Genomic DNA, 22593 nt, shown 5'->3' with positions numbered 1-22593 from the left:
GTGGGGCCCCCAGCCCCTTATGTATTATCAACGACCAAAGGGGCGGCAAATTTTTCGACCGCCCCGGGCGCCACAAACAGTTGCTACGCCACTGATCGTGGTGCTTGGTTACACTCGTTACTCGATTGAGTATCGCGGGTGCTCAAGTGCCATTCTCAAGTAGTTTTGGATTAGAGGCATACAGGCAGGATTTATTGCCTTACAGGCCTTCCATAGGTATACTGCTGCTGTAAGCTAAAAACAAAAGTCCTTTTCAAGGCAACATATTTTCTTTTACCTATTAATACCAGAAAATTTGCATGCATAAATTATATACGTAATTTAAAAAAGCACAAGGCGTGGGGTAAGGGACAGAGAAGTTTACGTGCTGCTGATGGTGCACGCAGAGGCCAAAGCCGTTGGCCAAGTGAAACTATGCATGCTTTGGGAACACAACAAACACGATCATCCATGAGACGTAGGTTCCTGTCCCATTTTGCAGAGGGTTGCAGGACACCACTCTTAAAGAGAGATCAGTGCAAACAGGTGGTTGGTTAAATGGCAGATAATGCTTCCAGTATTTCCCAGCACTACCTGTCTTCCACACGGTCCAGTCTCACTAGCCAGGAGTCTGGACCACAGAATCCTCACCCTGATCCTCTTTCCTCCCACCATGGCGAGTCCCAGGAGCAGTAACGGCGTTAGGGGCAGGCAGACCAGGCAGCTGCCTAGGTTCCCCGCTAACCCAGGGGCCCCCGGGTAGCGGCACATTACACATCCGCTATGGGGCCCGTGAGGCGGGGGGGCTTACCTGCCGCTAGTGGCGACTCCCCCCACCGCCGCCACATTGAACTATACCGGTGTCTGCATTAGTATAGAAGTTGAACCAAAGCAAATGCCGAAATTCTTAAGTGGATTCTATCACTGTGAACAAAAAAATCATACACCAATCAGATAGGAGAATGTATGCATATAAGATATGATTAATCAGAAGCTGTAAAGTGCATTTCTACAAGGACAGCTCCATGGTCTACTTCCATATTTTCACCTGCAGTATGATTAGAATATCACAATACTCCGAGCTCCTGCCCCACTGCTAAGCAGTTCAAATGCTTGATTTTTCATTGATTGAATCATTTGATTTTTTCCAGGGCTAGCTTCTTGCTTACTAAATGTTCCAGATTGTTCCTTTTGTTCATATAATCTGTAACCAGTTTTGGGATATCAGAACCCTTGTAGCCTCCAAATATAGATCCTTTCAAGGTACGCCCTGTGACAAGCAAACCTGGATGCAAACAAAGTGTGTCCTTGGGAGATGCCACACCCAACACAACAGCAACACCATTTCCACAGTAAGTACACTGGAGAGCAGTCAGCATGGTTTCAGTGCGTCCTGCACATTCAATGGCAAAATCCACTCCTCCGTTAGTTAGCTCCGTAATGACCTCATGGATGGGTTTATCATAATCCTTTGGGTTTAGGCACTCAGTGGCTCCCAGTTGTAGGGCTTTTGGATACTTATCCTTATGTGAACCTACGCCAATGATTCGTGTAGCGCTTGCATCCTTGCATCCTACAATTGCTGAACAACCAACTCCTCCCAAGCCAAAAACAGCACAACTAGAGCGCTTGGTCACCTTAGCAGTGTTGACAGCTGCACCATATCCAGTAGCAAATCCACAGCCTATAAGACAAACTTCAACAAGGGCACGGGCATCTGGGTCGCCCTCCAAGGGCTGTGGGGTACTCGGTACCGGGCCAGTGTAAGTGGGATAAGTCACAGCAGCTGTGACCCGGTCCGTGGCCCTGGGCGCCCAAATCAATGGTGGTTTGTAATATAGTTTATGTGATAGTTTGTGACGCCACCTGTGGTGTTTGGCAAGCAAGATGGTAAGCCAACGCTGCGTGCAGATCCTCTGGGGCTGATGGTGTGTTGCAGCATAGATGGTGTAGCTCCCCGCAGGTGAAGCTGTAACCCCAGGACAGTGTATAGGCGTAGGCGGTGTGAGGAATGTTGGTAGCCAGATGTAGCGGTGCTGACGGTGTTGGCGCACAAATGAATGGAAGACACCAGGGCTTGCAGTTCCAAAGCTTTACTCACAGTTCATGGTACACACTGGTGCCTGACTCCGGGGTAGAGACTCAATCAACCTCCCGGGCTAGTCAGGATTATCCTCTCCAACACTCCGCCAACATGTACCTTTCCTGAACGACTCCTCTATTGCGCCTTTTAGTGTGAAGAGCTCGAGCACCGTGGTACTCTGAAGTTCCTCCTGTCAGATGTTCCTAACAACTCTACTCGTATGGCAGACAGCTGTAGCCTCTCTTGGGGACTCCCTTCTCCGGAGTCCTGGCTCTCTATTCAGTTGCTGTTGTGCCCCAAGTCTTAGATGGGAGTAGTGCATTTACAGCCAACTACTCCACCGGTGTCTGCTGCAGAACCATAAGTGTCCATACAACCTCGGGGACCGGTCCCTGGCCTTGCGCTGAGAACCTATAGGCAGGGTTCCTCTTCCAACCCACAACTCCTCTCTGTTCTCCTACTCCTTCGTTCCGCACTGTTTCTTCTCTCTCTTATGGAAGCTTAGGTTGCAGTTCTACGTCTTTCTCCTTCTGTTCCTTTTCCGTGCCAGATGGCTCAGGTCACTGAGGCAGCTGCAGCACTCCTTCCTCCATCCCTTCTTCCAGGGATCCCCACTCCTCCCGAGTGGCTCCTTTCCTTCCTTTCTGACCCTCTGTCAGACTGAACCTCCAGACTGATCTGTAATTCTAAACCTTCCCAACCTTTTATATATCTCAACTCCACCCACCTCCCAGCACATCTCGTGTTACGAAGCAAGGACCCACGAAAGGTGCGCTGCTACCCTCTAAGCATGGAGCCGCAATGTGGTCCTGCTGAACTATCCTGTGTGTGGGGTGCAGGTGTTGGAGTGTGGAAAGGAGTTCCCTACTTACCTAGGTGGTGGGGCACTACACCTTAGGAGAAGGTGCAGTACCTCTGTGGCGACTGAGCCTCAGGGGCGCCACACATCCACTTTGGCAGCGCAAATGTCAGACACCACTGTGTATTCAGTAAATGTACTTGTGCATGCGTAATGATTAGTGTTGAGCTATACCACCCGATACTGAAAAATATCGTATCGGAATGGATCGGCCGATCTAAAAAAAAGTATCGGGTATCGCAGATTCCGATCCCGAAGTCCCATTCAAGTCAATGGAACAGAAATATCGGAATAAAAAAAAACCCTTTCTTTCCCTGTAGGTTAATTCTACATGAAGAAAAACAACTAATAATAATGTAGAATGTATTGTGGGAGGTGTAGGAGACATTAAAGCCATAGAGGTTTAGCCCAATCAAATGGAATAGCAGGATTTTTTTTTTTTTAAAGACGTTCGTAGTTACAAAGATATTGACTATGTTAAAGTCTTTAATTTTTTGTCAGATATGTATGTTTCACTACTTCCATGCTCTTTACCTTCTTTTTTACTTCTCCCACACTTTCTCCTTCATGATCCTCAGCAGCAGCATCTTTTTCATCAACTTCTTCTTCTTTTTCTTCTTTTTTTTCTTCTTTTTCTTTTTTTTTTTTTACATTCTTCATATTCTTCTTATTCAACTATTACTCTTCTTCATATTCTACTTCTTCATCTTCTTCCTATTCTTCTTCATCATATTCTTATTTGTGTCAGGCATTCCTGTAGTTGTTATCTATAAAAGTTTGAAGATTACACCTTCCGTTCAGCCTGTCACAAAAGATTTACAACAGGATTTGTCCACGTTCAGTTTGTCCTGCAGCAGCAGGCCTTTTCCAGGGGCACCACGAGGAGGAACGGACACACCCCTGTTGTGAGTTCATTTTCCCCTTCACCGTCGCTGTCTGATGAACTCCCTCTTCTGGTGAAGGAAGGTAGTGAGGCTGATTACCAAACACCTGATCTGGTAGATGATGACTGGGTAACAGGAAATTCTGACTGGATATAAGGCAGCCGACGCCCTTCTGAGTCGCTGGTGATTTCTCTGCTGGATTCTTGGAGACCAGTCTGATTCCTGCTTCCCAAAGATAAATTTTTGCTCTGCTATTGAACTTATTAGTTTTGTTTTGTTTACCTTGTTTTTTGGAGTTCAGCCATCCCCGGTCGGGGGTGTGCTGAGTTCCATTTTTGTCTCTTGGCTCTGTCTTCAGAATTTACCTGAGTGCTGATATAGCGACTTCAGGGCCTGTTTTTCCTATCAGACGGTTGGGACATTTTTTGGTAGGGTTTTTTACGGATTGCAGACAGCAGCTTTTCTATCCTGTCCTTTTTAGTTAGCTTGGGCCCCATCGTTTGCTCAACCTATCTTTCTATCTGTGTTAGTGTTTTCATCTTGCTTCACCGTCATTATTTGTTGGGGCTGCCTATTGCTTTGGGGTCTGCTCTGGGGCAGTTTAGATTTCCCCTTTCTTTCTTTAGGCCTATTTAGTTCTCTGGCTGTGATCGAGGGGTCTAGGGCATCGTAGGAACCCCCCACGGCTACTGTTAGTTGTTGTGGATAGGATCAGGGGTCTGCAATCTGATAGCTACCAACCTCTCCGGTTTTTCTGGACTTAGCTTGTATTTTTGTTTTTTCCTCCTTCGGTGACTCATTCATAACAGAATTACCAGCCATACCGCAGATCCTAGGGTACTCAATAGCAGGAAAGAATTGTAAAAAAAAAAAGAGAGTTTGTCAGAATGTTTTTTTTTTTTTTTTGTGTATATTTCTTCCTCTATGTCTCTGAGGCCGTAGGGGGAATTTTTTTTTTTCTTTCTCAATGGAGATGAAGCAATTGTCTGATCGTGTGGAGCAGCTCACTGCTGAAGTGCGGGGAATTTCCGCCTATCTTGCTCATTCTCATGCTGCTGAACCAAAGAACCCTACTCCTGATGTGTTTTTGGGGATCGGTCTAAATTTTTGAATTTTAAGAATAATTGTAAATTATTTTTTGCCTTGAAGCCTAACTCGTCGGGGAGCTCCACGCAGCAGGTTAAAATTGTCATCTCTTTGCTGCGCGGCGATCCCCAGGATTTCTTTGAAACCTGATGATCCTATTCTTACTAATGTGGACGCATTTTTTCAAGCCTTGGGGTTGTTGTATGATGAACCTAATGCTATTGATCAGGCTGAAAAGGCCCTGTTGGCATTGAGCCAGGGTCGGGATTCTGCAGAGTTGTACTGTCAAAAATTCCAAAAGTGGGCGGTCCTTACTACCTGGAATGATGGTGCCTTGGCAGCTCTCTTTCGGAAGCGTTTGTCAGAAACCGTAAAAGATACTATGGTGGTCTCTTGGCTCTGTCTTCAGAATTTACCTGAGTGCTGATATAGCGACTTCAGGGCCTGTTTTTCCTATCAGACGGTTGGGACATTTTTTGGTAGGGTTTTTGGTAGGGTTTTTTACGGATTGCAGACAGCAGCTTTTCTATCCTGTCCTTTTTAGTTAGCTTAGGCCCCATCGTTTGCTCAACCTATCTTTCTATCTGTGTTAGTGTTTTCATCTTGCTTCACCGTCATTATTTGTTGGGGGCTGCCTATTGCTTTGGGGTCTGCTCTGGGGCAGTTTAGATTTCACCTTTCTTTCTTTAGGCCTATTTTGTACTCCGGCTGTGATCGAGGGGTCTAGGGCATCGTAGGAACCCCCCACGGCTACTGTTAGTTGTTGTGGATAGGATCAGGGGTCTGCAATCCGATAGCTACCAACCTCTCCAGTTTTTCTGGACTTAGCTTGTATTTTTGTTTTTTCCTCCTTCGGTGACTCTTTCATAACACACCCCCATACACTGCTTAGTCTTCTTCTGCTAATAAATTTGATAATATCCTTTGCTCAGATTTTTAGTCTTATGCTTAATGTTCTTCTGCTTTTGTTTTTTATGCTTCTTGGTCTTCTGTCTCTTGTTGTTCTGCATCTTGGTGGTTGTCTTCCTGTTCTTTGTCCTCTTGGTCATCTTATTCAGGGTCATCTTTTAGGTATTCTTCTGTGTGGTCTTCAGGGTATTTGTCTTCAGGGTCATTTTCATGGAGATCCAGAGTGAGAATCAAAAACCATTTCCACAAGCTTGAACTTGGAAAAGTAGCAGAAGTTACAAGAAGGCTGAGGAACTGTCGAGAACCAGCTGACGGTACTGGAACCCGGAGTGGCAGCAGAATGAACAAGAGCCAATGGCGCAACCATGGACCAGCTGACTGTGCTGGAACACAGTTACTAAGCAGGAGGTACCTGTGCTCCAAAGCACTACCAAGGACCAGCAGACGTTGCTGGAACTCGGATACCAAGAAGGAGGCACCTAGGCCAAAGGCACTGCCGAAAACCAGCTGACGGTGCTGGAACCCGGATGGGTAGCAGAAGGAACAAGAGCCAATGGGACAACCGTGGAACAGCTGACGGTGCTGGAACACCGTTACTAAGCAGGAGGTACCTGTGCTCCAAAGCACTACCAAGGACCAGCAGACGTTGCTGGAACTCGGATACCGACAAGGAGGCACCTAGGCCAAAGGCTCTGCCGGGAACCAGCTGACGTTGCTGGAACCCGGATGGGTAGCAGAAGGTACCCATGATTAACAAAGTTTTGCATCCGCGAGCAGGCCGCAGTTACCGAAACCCACAGTCCTACAGGGGGTGCTTGTCCTATTGGCACTATGGAACCAGCCTTTTTTACCAGAACCCGCAGCCCAAATAGGAAGCACCGAAACTGCAGGCACCATAGACTCGGCTAACCCTACCGCAACACGACAGGACAACGTATCGGTGGCAAAGTGACGTTGACACTACCCGGAAACAGCAGGCGTGCTGTAACAAGGCTGGGCAGGAGGGAGTACCCGTGCCAAAGACAATGCCGAGAACCAGCTGACGGTGCTGGAACCCGGATGGGTAGCAGAAGCTACAATACTCAATGGAACTACCGAGAACCAGCTGACGGTGCTGGAACCAGGAGGGGCAGCAGAAGGAACAAGAGCCAATGGCCCAACCGTGGACGAGCTGACGGTGCTGGAACACGGTTTCTAAGCAGGAGTTACATGTGCTAAAAAGCACTACCAAGATCCAGCAGACGTTGCTGGAACTCGGATACCGACAAGGAGGCAACAAAGCCAAAGGCTCTGCCGGGAACCAGCAGACAGTGCTGAAACCCGGATTGGTAGCAGAAGGTACCCATGATCAACAAAGTTGCAAGGCCGCGAGCAGGACGCAGTTTCCGAAACCCACAGTCCAACAGGGGGTGCTTGTCCTATTGGCACTACAGAACCAGCCTTTATTACCAGAACCCGCAGCCCACATAGAAAGCACCAAAACTGCAGGCACCATAGACTCGGCAAACCCGACCGTAACACGACAGGACAACGTATCGGTGGCAAAGTTACGTTGACACTACCCGGAATCAGGCGTGCTGGAACCAGGCTGGGCAGGAGGGAGTACCCGTGCCAAAGACACTGCCGAGAACCAGCTGACGGTGCTGGAACCCGGATGGGTAGCAGAAGCTACAAGAGTCAATGGAACTACCGAGAACCAGCTGACGGTGCTGGAACCCAGAGGGGCAGCAGAAGGAACAAGAGCCAATGGCACAACCGTGTACCAGCTGACAGTGCTGGAACACGGTTTCTAAGCTGGAGTTACCTGTGCTGAAAAGCAATACCAAGAACCAGCAGACGTTGCTGGAACTCGGATACCGACAAGGAGGCATCAATGCCAAAGGCTCTGCCGGGAACCAGCAGACGGTGCTGGAACCCGGATGGGTAGCAGAAGGTACCCATGATCAACAAAGTTGCAAGGCCGCGAGCAGGACGCAGTTTCCGAAACCCACAGTCCAACAGGGGGTGCTTGTCCTATTGGCACTACAGAACCAGCCTTTATTACCAGAACCCGCAGCCCACATAGAAAGCACCAAAACTGCAGGCACCATAGACTCGGCAAACCCGACCGCAACACGACAGGACAACGTATCGGTGGCAAAGTTACATTGACACTACCCGGAAACAGGCGTGCTGGAACCAGGCTGGGCAGGAGGGAGTACCCGTGCCAAAGACTCTGCCGAGAACCAGCTGACGGTGCTGGAACCGGGATGAGTAGCAGAAGCTACAAGAGTCAATGGAACTACCGAGAACCAGCTGACGGTGCTGGAACTCAGAGGGGCAGCAGAAGGAACAAGAGCCAATGGCACAACCGTGGACCAGCTGACGGTGCTGGAACACGGTTTCTAAGCAGGAGGTACCTGTGCTAAAAAGCACTACCAAGGACCAGCAGACGTTGCTGGAACTCGGATACCAAGAAGGAGGCACCTAGGCCAAAGGCTCTGCCGGGAACCAGCTGACGGTGCTGGAACCAGGCTGAGCAGGAGGGAGTACCCGTGCCAAAGACACTTCTGAGCTGCAACTGGCGATGTTGGAGCCATGGGGTCAATCATGCAGCAGGCTGAGGCCTACTTCGAGCTAGTTTTATATTGGTTGTACACAACTACTGATTTTAACCGGGCTCTACTTGGGCCTCTGGTTCTACTGTCTCTAGTATTTCCCCTGGCCTACAACCCCGCCAGTCGCCGCTCTGAAGTGGCGTGTGCACAATCCACACTTGTTCCTGTGTGACTGGGGCTCAGTCACGTCAGTTGATCCACTGATGTGTGTCCGGCAAGGTCTCCTGCTCTGTCCACATTCCGACTACTAGTAATGGGAATGGGGACAGAGCGGCAGACATTGCCGGACACACATCAGTGAATCAACTGACGTGCCTGAGCCACAGTAACACAGGAACAAGTGTGGATTGTGCACACGCCACTTCAGAGCAGCGACTGGCGGGGTTGGAGGCCAGGGGAAATACTAGAGACAGTAGAGCCAGAGGCCTAAGTGGAGCACGGTGGAAAATCAGTAGTAGTGTGATTTTGGAGGCAGCAGGAGACTTTGCCATCCACATAGCAGGGGAACAGCAGGCGTTACTGAACCCCACAGACACAGGAGCGAGTGTTTGAATCTGTGCGGACAGCACTTCCAAGCTACAACTGGCTGTGTTGTAGCCCAGGATCAATGCTCCGAGCAGGCTGAGGCCTACTTGGAGCGAGGAGAAAATGCGTTGCAGTGTGAGTTTGGAGGCAGCAGGAGACATTGCCATTCACACAGCAGGGGAACAGCTGGCATTACTGAACCCCACTAACACAGGAGCTAGTGTGTTTTGCTCTGTGAAGACGGCACTTCTGAACACCAACTGGCGTTGTAGGAGCACAGGATGAGGCATGGAGCAGGCTGAGGTCTGATGTTGTTGGCATGTGGATGGAGCAGGAGACTTTGCCGTCTACACAGCAGGGGAACAGCTGGCATTACTGAACCCCACTAACACAGGAGCTAGTGTGTTTTGCTCTGTGAAGACGGCACTTCTGAACACCAACTGGCGTTGTTGGAGCACAGGATGAGGCATGGAGCAGGCTGAGGTCTGATGTTGTTGGCATGTGGATGGAGCAGGAGACTTTGCCGTCTACACAGCAGGGGAACAGCTGGCATTACTGAATCCCACTAACACAGGAGCTAGTGTGTTTTGTTCTGTGAAGACGGCACTTCTGAACACCAACTGGCGTTGTTGGAGCCCAGGATGAAGCATGGAGCAGGCTGAGGCCAACTTGCAGCACGTTTTATAGAGGTTGTAGACTACTACTGATTGTAACCGTGCTCCACTTAGGTCTCAGGCTCCACTGTCTCTAGTATTTCCCCTGGCCTCCAACCCCACCAGTGACAGCTCTGAAGTGGCGTCTGCACAATCCACACTTGTTCCTGTGTTACTTGGGCTCAGTCCTGTCAGTTGATCCCCTGATGTGTGTCCGGCAAGGTCTCCTGCTCTGTCCTCATTCATACTACTAGTAATGGGAATGTGGACAGACCAGGAGACCTTGCCGGACACACATCAGGGGATCAACTGACGTGACTGAGCCCCAGTAACTCAGGAAGAAGTGTGGATTGTGCAGACGCCACTTCAGAGCAGCAACTGGCGGGGTTGGAGGCCAGGGGAAATACTAGAGACAGTGGAGCCAGAGGCCTAAGTGAAGCACGGTTAAAAATCAGTAGTAGTTTGAATGTGGATGGAGCAGGAGACTTTGCAGTCCACACAGCAGGGGAGCAGCTGGCATTACTGAACCCCAATAACACAGGAGCTAGTGTTTTTCTCTGTGCAGACGACACATCTGAGCGACAACTGGCTGTGTTGAAGCCCAGGGATTATAGTTCAGGTGGTAGAAACATGAACACAACAGGAGACCTGGATACAGTTGCCAACCAATTATTTAGTCGGGAAGAGGACTGGCAAATTCTGGGGAGATCCAGGCCTTGTTCATTTTCAGAAAAGTAAGCCGGTCAACGTTATCGGAAGAAAGTCGCGTGCGACGGTCTGTTAGTACACCACCTGCGGCACTAAAGACGCGTTCCGATAATACACTGGCAGCAGGGCAAGCCAGCACCTCCAATGCATACTGGCTAAGCTCTGGCCATGTATCCAGCTTAGAGACCCAAAACTTGAAGGGGGAAGAGCCATCTGGGAGTACACTCACAGGGCAAGACATGTAGTCTGTCACCATCTGATGGAAACGTTGCCTCCTGCTGACTGGAGCCGTCAGTGATGGTGTAGACAATTGTGGCGGACACACAAAACTTTGCCACATTTGGGCCATAGTGGTCTTGCCTTGTGCTGAGGCGCTGCCTCTGCTCCCTCTTTGTGCCGAGTTTCCTCCACTGGCTCGATGCACAGAGGTGCTTTGTAAAGCACTAGCACCACTGCTGTCGGGTGGAATGGAAAACATGATGGACTGCACCAGTGTGTCTTGGTACTCCCGCAGTTTACACTCCCGGTTCAACGTTGGTGTGAGGGTTTGCAAGTTGTCCCGGTAGCGAGGATCTAGGAGGGTGTACACCCAATAATCAGCCGTATAGAGAATGTGGGCGATGCGACGGTCGTTTCTCAGGCACTGCAGCATGAAGTCAACCATGTGCTGAAGACTCCCAACTGCCAAAGAACCGCTGTCCCCTGCTTGAGGCGTGATCTCTGCCTGCTCTGCATCACCCCACCCTCGCTGTACATACTGACTAGAGCTTTGTGTACCTCCCTCCTCTGGAGAGATGTCTTCCTCCTCCATCGACTCCTCCTCATCCGCCTCACAAAGTGTCCCCTGCCTAGGCCTTTGTGAGGAAGCACGTAGCGCAGACTGTCCAGTAGCAGATGGCATTTGGGACTCCTCATCCTCCACCTCTTCCAAAACCTCATCCCTTAGTGCTTGCAGTGTTTTTTGAAGCAGACAGATAAGGGGGACAGTCATGCTGACTAGTGCATCATCTGCACTCGCCATCCGCGTGGAATCATCGAAGGCACGCAAAACGAGGCAGATGTCCTTCATAGAGGCCCAGTCAGTGGTGCTGAAGTGTGACCGGCGCACAGTGCGACTTGTTTGCGCCTGATGCAGCTGGTACTCTATGACTGCTGCCTGCTGCTCACACAACCGCTCCAACATATGTAACGTAGAATTCCACCTGGTGGGTAAGTCACATATGATGCGATGTTCCGGAAGGCGTAATCGGCGCTGCAGAGCAGCAAGGCGCGACCTTGCCGTGCTGGAACGCTGCAAGTGAGCGCACTCTATGCGGACCTTGTGCAGCAGTGCATCAAGATCCGGATAGTCGCTCAGAAAGCTCTGCACGACCAAGTTGAGCACATGTGCCAGACATGGGATGTGAGTGAGGTTGCAAAGGCCAAGAGCTGCCACCAGATTTCGGCCATTGTCACACACTACCAAGCCCGGCTGGAGATTCGCTGGCAGAAACCACACGTCGCTCTCCTGCTTGATGGCATTCCAGAGCTCCTGCGCTGTGTGGCTTCGATTCCCCAAAGAAATTAATTTCAGTACGGCCTGTTGACGTTTGGCGACGGCTGTTTCAGAGGAACTTGAGTAGGAGGAGGAGTCAATGTGTACAGACTGGATTCCTGCAATCCATGGAGTTGGCAGAACACGTACAGCGCCACTCTCCAGATCTGTACCCGGCTCAGCAACATTGACCCAATGGGCAGTGAGGGAAAGGTATCGTGTCCCTGTCCATGGTTACTGGTCCACGCATCGGTGGTCAGGTGGACCTTGCTACTGACGGCGTTTAGTAGCGCATATTTTATGTTTGCCTCCACATGTTTCTGCAGGGCAGGGACGGCTCGCCTGCTGAAATAAAAGCGGCTGGGCACGGTGTATTGTGGGACCGCCAATGCCATGAAGTCCCGGAAGGTGTCAGTCTCCACCAGCCTGAATGACAGCATTTCAAGTGCCAGTAGTTTGGCAATGCCAGCATTCATAGCCTGTGCTCGGGGATGGTTTGCCGAGTATGGTCACCTTTCTCCCATGCCTGTGCTACCGATGGCTGTCGAGTGGCCTGGGAGTGTGAGGATGACTTGGAATGTGGTGCTGTGGGTGGAATGTCACAGGGTCTCCGGACAACAGTGCCAGAGGTTCTTCCTTGGCGATCCTGTGAGGAAGCCGAACCAGCTGTGTGTGAGCTGGAGGAAGAGGCCCCAACACGAGCTGAAGAGGTGGTAGGTGGTGCTGTACGTTGGCCTACGTCTTCAGTGTGTCTGTGTAACTCCACCTCGTGCTTGGTCCGCACATGTTTCCACATATTAGTGGTATTGAGGTTGCTGACATTTTTCCCTCTTTTGACTCTCTGATGACACAGCTTGCATTTGACAAAGCAAATGTCATCTGCAACTGTGTCAAAAAAGGACCACGCACTGCAAGTCTTGGGAGCGCCCGTTTTGCCTTTTGAAAGTGGAATGCTCCTAACGTGTGCCGAAGTGGAGGCTACAGGCAACCAAGTCTGCCCCTCTCCCTCTCCCTCCGGTTTTGGCCGTTCGGGGAATCTCTTCCTCAGAGTTGCTCCCACCACCTTCCTGTTCCTCACGCCATGATGGGTCAAGGACCTCATCATCTACACTCCCCTCTTCAAACACCTGCTTCTCCTGGGTTGTCTCGCCAGCACCGTACGCAACAGAAAGTGGCAACTGTGTCTCGTCATCATCTGATGCGTACTGAGGTGTGCTGACCATAGGCACTGACCCACCCGCCTCTTCAGATTCAGAGGGACAAAGAAGTTGCGCATCACTGCATACTCCCTCTTCTTCACAATCTGGAATGCTGCTTGGCTGGCCCCCTCTTTCCAAACCAACAGATTCCAAGAACAGAAGTAGAGACTGTGATGGCTCCTGTCCAGTGCTCTCTGACTGCCTGGGCACTTTGGCAGGTGGTGAAGAGACAGATGGTTGCTCTTCGGTGCTCTGGCCCTGAGAGGATGTGGAAGTAATTGAAGTCGATGCGTTAGCTGGCATCCATCCCACAACGGCTTCAATTTGTTCCTCCCGCAGCAGTGGGGTACGTTGAGGTCCTACAAAGCTGCGCATAAAGGACTGTTGCCTGCTAAAACTGGGGGATGCTGACTCACTGGTGCCAACAGCAGGCACAGACTCTCCACGTCCTCTCCCTGCAGAATCCCCACGTCCTCTCCCTGCAGAATCCCCACGTCCTCTCCCTGCTGAAACTCCACGCCCACGTGCCTTACTCCCTGCCTTCTTCATCTTGCTAGACTGAGAAAGATAGGCAGAAAAGTACAAAGGGGGGCCTTAGTGTGCTTATTCCTGAACAGCTGGTTACAGGTATAAGAAACACTAATTTTATGAAGTGTGTGTATCGACTACACTTTAATGGGAGCTAATGTGGCCTACACAACTTTCAACTGTAGTGTTTGGTGAACTTTGCTGTTTTTTTGGGGGGGGAAAAAAACTAAAATGATGTGATCAAAGATTTGAAAGTGAGAGTATCACCAACTTTCTGGAGCTATTACAATGCAGGCAGGTAACCTACAATGCAAAAGATGAGGCTCCAAAAAATTTGGGTAATACTAATCTGGCTGCAGCTGAAGGGCACAAGCCAGAAAAAAGGCTTCTCTACTCCTATATAGTGTTTGCAACCAACCAATGTAGATGGATATGGATGGATGCACACTAATAGGAGAAGAAAAAATGAGCTGCAATTAAAGAAAAATATGTGCGAGGCAGTGACGCACGCTGAGCAGCCTACAACCAGACGTAGCTGCCGGACACACTACTCAGCGTGAGCTGCACTCACACACAGTCAGAGACCTCTCAGACAGCCGTGAACAGTGCAGCTAAGTGGGCACTAGCACTGACAGGCTGCAGAAAGGCTCCGCTGTGTACTCCTAGAGTGTTTGCAACCACCATATATGGATACGGATGGATGCACACTAATAGGAGAAAATATGAGCTGCAATAAAAGAAAAATGTGTGAGGCAGTGACACGCTGAGCAGCCTACAACCAGACGTAGCTGCAGGACACACTACTCAGCGTGAGCTGCACTCACACACAGTCAGAGACCTCTCAGACAGCCGTGAATAGTGCAGCTAAGTGGGCACTAGCACTGAAAGGCTGCAGAAAGGCTCCGCTGTCTACTACTAGTGTTTGCAACCAACGTATATTGATACGGATGGAAGCACACTAGATAGAATTTTTTAAAAATAAGCAGCTTAAAAAGAAAAATATGTATGAGGCAGCAGTGAGGCACGCTGGGCGGCCTACAACCAGACGTGGCTGCAGGACCCACTCCACAGCGTGAGCTGCACTCACACAGCCCTTGCAGACAGCTGTGAACACTGCTGCTAGGGAAAAGAAAGCTACAGTGGTGGTTTATGTAGCCTGGGTAAAGCACAATATTGTTTTGAGAATCGCTATTTCTAACTGTCCCTCACAGTCTTCAACAGCAGCCTGTCCCTAACTGAATTCACAGCCGAGTGACCAGAAATGGCGGCGGCTTTTATAGTGCATCATGACATCATTTCAGCAGCCAATCACAGCCATGCCAATAGTTTACATGCCTAACAGGATGTGCCCACACTTCTGAGGATTCCCATTGGCTGAATCAAAGCGAGCGGGCTGATAGCATTATGGGAACTTCCCATTCCGTTATCCGATACGAAAAAAGTATCGGAAGTCAGTATCGGAATTCCGATACAGCTAATATCGGCCGATACCCGATACTTGCGGTATCGGAAAGCTCAACACTAGTAATGATAAATCGCTTTCCCTTTACAGGTAAATCTGCTTGTACCATCATCCATCAGTCCTGATTGAGCTCCAAATGCAAACTCTAATTTTTTGCAGATGTTACTGTGTGGGCCATCGCAAGCTCTGCACGATTTCTTTTGACTTCATGAGCAAACAAGCAACACCATTTCCACAGTAAGTACACTGGAGAGCAGTCAGCATGGTTTCAGTGCGTCCTGCACATTCAACGGCAAAATCCACTCCTCCATTAGTTAGCTCAGTAATGACCTCATGAATGGGTTTATCGTAAACCTTTGGGTTTAGGCACTCAGTGGCTCCCAGTTGTAAGGCTTTTGGATACTTATCCTTATGTGAACCTACTCCAATGATTCGTGTAGCGCTTGCATCCTTGCATCCTACAATTGATGAAAAACCAACTCCTCCCAAGCCAAAAACAGCACAACTAGAGCGCTTGGTCACCTTAGCAGTGTTGACAGCTGCACCATATCCAGTAGAAAATCCACAGCCTATAAGACAAACTTCAACAAGGGCACGGGCATCCACTTTGGCAACGTAAATGTCAGACACCACAGTTTATTCAGTGAATGTACTTGTGCATGCGTAATGATAAATCGCTTTGCCTTTACAGGTAAATCTGCTTGTACCATCATCCATCAGTCCTGATTGAGCTCCAAATGCAAACTCTAATTTTTTGCAGATGTTACTGTGTTGGCCATCGCAAGCTCTGCACGATTTATTCTGACTTCATGAGCCTTTGGAGGAGCTACTTCAATATCTTCAATGCTGAGGGGCTTGCATGGTTCCCAGGCAATAGCGGCCTTGCATTTAATAGCCTTTCCTGCGGTGCTCATGGTGGTTCCGGTTCAAAGCAATGATGGAGGAGAGAGCGTCAGCTGATGCCTCCTCTCCCATCATTCCCCTCTGCCTCTGACACTGCGGGTGTGTGATGACGTCATCGCGCACTCACTGTGTGCCAGGCAGTGCAGCCGTTGAGACAGGAGCCCCCTGAGGAAGCGACGAAATATCAAGCGAAACGTGCGTTGGGGAACGTGGTCACAGCACGAGCAGTCATTATGGGTAATTAACCTCTTCATTCTTTACTTAGTCATGTAGCGGTCTTTGCATACGTAATGTATACATAAATATATTTATTGTTGATACTGTGGTAATTGCAGGTACGCAGGATGCAGTGACGAGTCGCGAGACAATTTGGTGCTTTCTATAATAACTTTTATAAGACTAGAGGGAACTTTCCTCAGTCACGGCTTGATCACCAAAAGCGGTAATGGAGCGCCGACACCAGGGCCTAGCGGGGTACTCGGTATCGGGCCCGTTGATCTCAATGGGAGTGTCACGGAAGCTGTGACCCGGTCCGTGGCCCTGGGGCTCCATGGCAAAAAAGGGGGTGAATGAACAATGAAATAAAGTTTATGAATAGTTTGTGACGCCACCTGTGGTGTTCGGCAAGTGAGGTGTTAGACCGACGCTGCATGCAGATCCTCTGGGACTGGTGGTGGGTTGCAGCCAAGATGGTGAAGCTCCCCACAGGTGGAGCCGTAGTCCCAGGGCAGTGTAGATGTAGCAATGGAGGAGAGGCACAGGCGGTGTAGAGGCCGTTGCCCAGATGTAGCTTTGCAGGGTGTAGTGATGCGGGAATAAGTGGAGGACACCAGGGCATGTAGTTCCAAAGCTTTACTCACAGTCTGCAGTTCACACAGATGCCTGCCTCCGTGCTGTGTCCTCCGGGTCCTGGGCTCAGTCAACCTCCAGGCAAGATAGGATGCTCCCTTCGAACACTCCGCCAACATGTACCTTTCTGAATGTCTCCTCTATAGCGCCTTTTACTGAAGTACTCCTAGTACTGAGTTACACTGGAGTGCCTCCTGACAGATGTTCCCAAGAACTCTACTTGTACAGCAGACAGCTGTAGCCTGCTTCGGGGACGCCTTACTCCTGAGTCCCAGCTCACTATCCAAGTTGCTGTTGTGCCCCCAAGTCTTAGATGGGAGTAGCTCACTACTCCACCGGTGTCTGCTGCAGAGCCTTCAGTATCCATACAACCTCGGGGACCGGGCCCCGGCCTTGCGTTTAGAACTCCTAGGCAGGGTTCTTCTCTAACCAACGTCCTCTCTGTTCCATTTTTCTCCTTCATTCTGTACTAATCCCTCTCTCTCATAGAAGGTCAGGTTTCAGTCCAATGTCTTTCTCCTTCTTTCCTTTCCTGTGCCAGCTGGCTCAGATCACTGAGGCAGCTGCAGCACTCCTTCCTCCATCCCTCTTCCAGGAATCCTCACTCCTCTCCGAGTGACTCTCTCTCTCACTGACTGACTGACTAACTAACTCTTCCTGCTCTTTATGTAGTCTAAACTCCACCCGCCTCCCAGCACGTTTCGTGTTCCAAGCAGGGAACCACCAAAGGTGCTCTGCTACCCTCTAAGCAAGGAGCCGCAATGTGGCTTTGCTGAACTACCATGTTGTGTGGGATGCGAGTGTTGCAGCGTGGTCAGGAGTTCTCACCTTACCTGGATGGTGGGGCACCACACCTCAGGAGGAGGTGCAGTACCTCTGTGGCGACTGAAGCCTCCGGGGTGCCACAGTAACACGGGTTGCCCTCGCAGGGGCTCTAAAACAAGCAAACACAAACGGGTAGAACACGACTACTTCCGGCAATAGCCGGTCACTATAGGGCCGCGGTATGGCTGACTACGGGTCCGTAAATATATAGTCAACTTAGCCGTCCAGGCGTCCCTCGCCATTCGGGATGGTGGTCTTTCGGCGTAGTAGTCGCTGGGCCCAGTTGCTGAGGCGTTGGCGTAGTCTTCGCACGCTCCAGCGCTCTGATGACACTGGAGCCCCACAGGCCCCGGCTGAGTCCTTGGACGGATGGGCCGCAGTTCCCAGACTGGGGCAAGTGGCAGCGATGTAGGGTGGCGAATCACAGACCACCCACGCAGCTAACAGCTGCGACGGGGAGTCCACGGCCAGCAGAGGCTCGGCCCCTGCTGCGAACCGCTGCGGGACAGTGGTGGCCGGCGGCGGCACTGTACTTGCCGCGAACACTGGTGAGAGCAGGGCGACTGCGGGTGGCGGGTAACAGGTCGCTGCCGCGGGGTGGAGCGAGATGGCAGCGGCCGCGGGCGACCGCGGGTAGGCTGCATCCGCGGGCTGGAGCGGGGCAGCAAATCTCGGATGATCGCCCTGCCACCGTCCCTCTGGAGTCCTCAGTCGGCATCTTCCCTGGCACTGGTAGGTCGCTCTATCTTGCAGTCGCTCCCACAGTCTCCTGCTGCCTCTGTCACAGTCTGCTCACTCATCGTCCCGGGGATTCCCCGCCTCCTTTATATTGTTCCCTCCTCCAGCCCATCTGTCTGTCACAACAGCTTGTCCTCGAACTCTGTGCCCCGGGGACAGTTTCCCCCGGAACCCAGATGACGGCTCCCTTGGTTCCGGTCCGGACACTCGACGGGGGCCATTCCTCCCACACTACCATGGTGATGTTTATGATTTAGGGGCACTTGTTCAGCATACCATTGCACTGCATGGTTGGCTATATGAGCCTCCTGATACTGAGTGAATCAGCTGCCTGATGTTTACATTAACTCTTTCTATTACTATTTGTTTGACATAGGTTATTTTTTGCTCTGTCCTGCTATTATGTTCTGCTCATAGTCTGTGGCCATCAGTCTTGTGGATCATGTGTATTCATACATACTAATTGACATATGATATATTTTATTGTACATTTTACTATTTATGTAATTGATGAACTTCTGTATTAATAAATACTTATTTTTCGTTGTATATGGTAAACTCATTTTTTTCTCTGTATTTTCTGATATGTATCTGAGTTTATATACATGAAATTTTCTTGACTTTGTGCTGGTACTTTTTATGTTTATGTAGGAGCCAGACGGAAGCAGCGCATGGCACGAGGAGAGGTGAAAATTGTGGAGTTTTTTAATATATCAGTGAGTTCTGGACTGTGGGGCCATTCTCGGGGGGGGGGGGGATGTGGACTGTGTTATATATTATGTGGGCTGTGTTATATTCTATGTAGGCTGTATTATATTCTATGTGGATTGTGCTATATACTATGTGGCTGTGTTATATACTATGTGGACTGTGTTATATACTATGTGGCTGTATTATATACTATGTGGGCTGTGTTATATATTATGTGGGCTGTGTTATATTCTATGTGGCTGTGTTATATACTATGTGGCCTGTGTTATATTCTATGTGGGCTGTGTTATATACTATGTGGACTGTGTTATTTACTATGTGGGCTGTGTTATTTACTATGTGGGCTGTGTTATATACTATGTGGACTGTGTTATTTACTATGTGGGCTGTGTTATATACTATGTGGCCTGTGTTATATACTATGTGGCTGTGTTATATTCTATGTGGCTGTGTTATATTCTATGTGGGCTGTGTTATTTACTATGTGGGCTGTGTTATTTACTATGTGGGCTGTGTTATTTACTATGTGGGCTGTGTTATATACTATGTGGACTGTGTTATTTACTATGTGGGCTGTGTTATTTACTATGTGGGCTGTGTTATATACTATGTGGGCTGTGTTATATACTATGTGGACTGTGTTATATTCTATGTGGGCTGTGTTATATACTATGTGGACTGTGTTATTTACTATGTGGGCTGTGTTATTTACTATGTGGGCTGTGTTATATACTATGTGGACTGTGTTATTTACTATGTGGGCTGTGTTATATATTATGTGGCCTGTGTTATATACTATGTGGCTGTGTTATATTCTATGTGGCTGTGTTATATACTATGTGGGCTGTGTTATATATTATGTGGCCTGTGTTATATATTATGTGGCTGTGTTATATACTATGTGGCTGTGTTATATACTATGTGGCTGTGTTATATACTATGTGGGCTGTGTTATATACTATGTGGCCTGTGTTATATACTATGTGGCCTGTGTTATTTATTATGTGGCCTGTGTTATATACTATGTAGCTGTGTTATATACTATGTGGCTGTGTGATATACCATGTGGTTGTGTTATATTCTATGTGGGCTGTGTTATATTCTATGTGGCTGTGTTATATACTATGTGGCTGTGTTATATACTATTTGGCTGTGTTATATACTATGTGGACTGTGTTATTTACTATGTGGACTGTGTTATATATTATGTGGCCTGTGTTATATACTATGTGGCTGTGTTATATACCATGTGGCTGTGTTATATTCTATGTGGCTGTGTTATATACTATGTGGACTGTGTTATTTACTATGTGGGCTGTGTTATTTACTATGTGGGCTGTGTTATTTACTATGTGGGCTGTGTTATATACTATATGGCTGTGTTATATACTATGTGGACTGTGTTATTTACTATGTGGGCTGTGTTATTTACTATGTGGGCTGTGTTATATACTATGTGGACTGTGTTATTTACTATGTGGGCTGTGTTATATATTATGTGGCCTGTGTTATATACTATGTGGCTGTGTTATATTCTATGTGGCTGTGTTATATACTATGTGGGCTGTGTTATATATTATGTGGCCTGTGTTATATATTATGTGGCTGTGTTATATACTATGTGGCTGTGTTATATACTATGTGGCTGTGTTATATACTATGTGGGCTGTGTTATATACTATGTGGCCTGTGTTATATACTATGTGGCCTGTGTTATATACTATGTGGCCTGTGTTATTTATTATGTGGCCTGTGCTATATACTATGTGGCTGTGTTATATACTATGTGGCTGTGTTATATACCATGTGGTTGTGTTATATTCTATGTGGGCTGTGTTATATTCTATGTGGCTGTGTTATATACTATGTGGCTGTGTTATATACTATTTGGCTGTGTTATATACTATGTGGACTGTGTTATTTACTATGTGGACTGTGTTATATATTATGTGGCCTGTGTTATATACTATGTGGCTGTGTTATATACCATGTGGCTGTGTTATATTCTATGTGGCTGTGTTATATACTTTGTGGCTGTGTTATATACTATGTGGGCTGTGTTATATACTATGTGGGCTGTGTTATATACTATGTGGCTGTGTTATATACTATGTGGCTGTGTTATATACTATGTGGCTGTGTTATATACTATGTGGCTGTGTTATATACTATGTGGGAAGTGTTACATATTATGTGGACTGTGTTATATACTATGTGGACTGTGTTATATACTATGTCGGCTGTGTTACATACTATGTGGACTGTGTTATATACTATGTGGACTGTGTTATATACTATGTGGGCTGTGTTATATACTATGTGGCCTGTGTTATATACTATGTGGGCTGTGTTATATACTATGTGGACTGTGTTATATACTATGTTGGCTGTGTTATATACTATGTGGCCTGTGTTATATACTATGTGGCCTGTGTTATATACTATGTGGCTGTGTTATACACTATACTATGTGGCTGTGTTATATACTATGTGGGCTGTGTTATATACTATGTGGACTGTGTTATATACTATGTTGGCTGTGTTATATACTATGTGGCCTGTGTTATATACTATGTGGCCTGTGTTATATACTATGTGGGGCTGTGTTATACACTATACTATGTGGCTGTGTTATATACTATGTGGGCTGTGTTATATACTATGTGGGCTGTGTTTTATACTATGTGGCTGTGTTGTATACTATGTGGGCTGTGTTATATACCAGGGTTTCCCAACTCCAGTCCTCAAGGCACACCAATAGATCATGTTTTCAGGATTTCCTTAGTATTGCTCAGGTGATAATTGCTTCACCTGTGCAATACAAAGGAAATCCTGAAAACATGATCTGTTGGTGTGCCTTGAGGACTGGAGTTGGGAAACCCTGTTATATACTATGTGGCCTGTGTTTTATACTATGTGGCTGTGTTATATACTATGTGGCTGTATTATATACTTTGTGGCTGTGTTATATACTATGTGGCTGTGTTTATATACTATGTGGGCTGTATTATATTCTATGTAGGCTGTATTATATTCTATGTGGGCTGTGTTATATACTATGTGGCTGTGTTATATACTATGTGGATTGTGCTATATACTATGTGGCTGTGTTATATACTATGTGGGCTGTGTTATATACTATGTGGCTGTGTTATATACTATGTGGGCTGTGTTATATATTATGTGGGCTGTATTATATTCTATGTGGGCTGTGTTATATTCTATGTGGCTGTGTTATATACTAAGTGGGCTGTGTTATATACTATGTGGACTGTGTTATATACTATGTGGACTGTGTTATATACTATGTGGTTGTGTTACATACTTTATAGGCTATGTTATATGTTATGTGGCCTGTGTTATATACTATGTGACTGTGTTATAAAGTATACTATGTTGCTGGGTTATATACTATGTGGCTGTGTTATATACTATGTGGACTGTGTTATATACTATGTGGCTGTGTTATATACTATGTGGGCTGTGTTATATACTATGTGGGCTGTGTTATATACTATGTGGACTGTGTTATATACTATGTGGGCTGTGTTATATACTATG

At 48.0% G+C, this 22593-nt stretch overlaps 2 pseudogenes; both read right to left on the bottom strand.

The window, feature by feature from the left end:
* Window positions 1-1112: 1112 nt before the first annotated feature.
* On the bottom strand, window positions 1113-15122 carry LOC141088150 (NADP-dependent alcohol dehydrogenase-like; annotated as a pseudogene).
* Window positions 15123-15168: 46 nt separating this feature from the next.
* On the bottom strand, window positions 15169-18383 carry LOC141088149 (NADP-dependent alcohol dehydrogenase-like; annotated as a pseudogene).
* Window positions 18384-22593: the final 4210 nt, after the last annotated feature.

The sequence above is a fragment of the Dendrobates tinctorius genome, unplaced genomic scaffold (genome assembly GCF_039654945.1).
Source record: "Dendrobates tinctorius isolate UK_male_01 unplaced genomic scaffold, ASM3965494v1 ptg000038l, whole genome shotgun sequence".
In the NCBI taxonomy this organism is placed as follows: Eukaryota; Metazoa; Chordata; class Amphibia; order Anura; family Dendrobatidae; genus Dendrobates; species Dendrobates tinctorius.
The sequence above is the reverse complement of the archived record's forward strand: the minus strand, read 5'-3'. Positions and strand labels throughout refer to the sequence as shown.